This window comes from Cibotium barometz, chromosome 1 (genome assembly GCF_041138505.1).
Source record: "Cibotium barometz isolate CiBa-2024 chromosome 1, ASM4113850v1, whole genome shotgun sequence".
Taxonomy (NCBI): Eukaryota; Viridiplantae; Streptophyta; class Polypodiopsida; order Cyatheales; family Cibotiaceae; genus Cibotium; species Cibotium barometz.
In genome coordinates, this window is record NC_141046.1 from 50526508 (window position 1) to 50528300 (window position 1793).

Consider the following 1793-nt stretch of genomic DNA (forward strand, 5'->3'; position numbering starts at 1 on the left):
AAGCTAATCTAGATGCATCTTTCTTTCATTGATATCAGAGCTCTTGGCTTAGATCCTTGTTTAGGTAGTGATTAGTGATAATTATTTTTAGATTATATTTAATCTAGTTTCCAAAATGCAATTTCTTAATCTTGATTAGTAATGATCATTTTTGGATTATTATTAATCTATTTTTTTGAAATGTGTTTTCTTAATATTGATTAATGTTAATCATTTTTAGAATTGATTTTTACATAGTTTTCACATTTGCTAATTTCTTGTTTTAACAAGATTAGCAATGAAATTTGTATTAAACATTATCAAATTTATATTGATCATTGTTTTTTGAACCCTAATCCACTTTTCAATTTGATTTGTTAACCTTTTTTATTTTATTGATCTTGATTTTGTTGAAAATTTTCTTGATTTTAAAATTAGGATTAGCAAAGATTTTAGCAACCAGTTTAAAATGATTTTCTTGCATTATCTTGATTAGAGAGCTTACAGTTTCAAATATTAATCCTTTAAGCTCTTATTTCTTCAAGAACAAACCCTAGATTCCCAAATCTTTGAGTTCTTGGAGAAGCATTGCAAGAAGAGGACTGTGGTGCAAAAAATCAAGGTTTTTGTGCAGAGTTTTGAGATTATTGTGCAGAATATTCATATTGTTGTGCAAAATATTCAGATTATTGTGCAAAGAATTTAGATTGTTGTGAGAGTTCTCAGACTTATGTTGCAGAATTGTAGAGTGGTGTTGAGTGTAGATTCATTGCAGTTTCAAACAGTTTTTCAAGATTTGTAGATTTTCAAGAAAATGCAGAATCTCGGTGCAAATTTTCAAGAAAAGTGCAAAAACTCAATTTTCTTTAAAATATGGAGCAAGAATCGTGCAATGAGTCTGCCTAAACCCTAATCTTGTTCTAAAAGGTAATTTCTTGAAAACTTGTGCAAGATTTCAAAGTTTGGTGAAAGATTAAGTAAATCTTAACAACTTGTGACAAAGACTACATAGCGAATGCAAAGAAATTGTAAAGTTTCAAGAGAAGTGACTTACAAAGAACAACAATGGAATGATGCAGAGCAAGAGTAAATCTTAACAACTTGTGACAAAGACTACAAAGCGACAAATGCAAAGAAATTGTAAAGTTTCAAGAGAAGTGACTTACAAAGAACAACAATGGAATGATGCAGAGCAAGAGATAGTGTGCAAAAGTTATGTTAAACCTTTTTAGATTTGTGCAATAGCAAGGTCTTTTTATATATTAGTGTTATCTTTCAAAGATTAATCCTAAACACACTTTTACAATAAAGATTACTGAATGTATGCCCTATGAGGTGGATTTTTGTTGCAACTATCTGTTGTTAATGAAGAAGCCTCACTAGGAGTTGTGAACCCAAACCATTGGCACTAGCCAATATGCTTCGTACACCATAAGGCTTCAGTTGTGTTGGCTATTGGGAGAGACTACCAACCATTGATTGGTTCGTAGCCTTTAAGCATTTACAGTAAGCCGGGCAGCATAGGAGGGGTCTTCTAACCTAGCTAGCCAAGGATCTTGACAACATAGGGCAAAGCCTAACATCATTACACAAGAAGCTTGAGATAGGAACTTACAAACTCAAAGGTGCAACTTCTCAAGAACATATTAAATAGCCACAACGATACCAACCATGGTTGTAGATCCTTGAGAAATGAGCTCCATGATAAATCCTACCAGCAGGCTACTATGGCTTGTTTCTTCACAGCTTTCCTCTTCACCTCCTGGAGCACAGCTTGGTAGCAGTTCTTCTCATAGCAGCAAGTCAGATCTTCG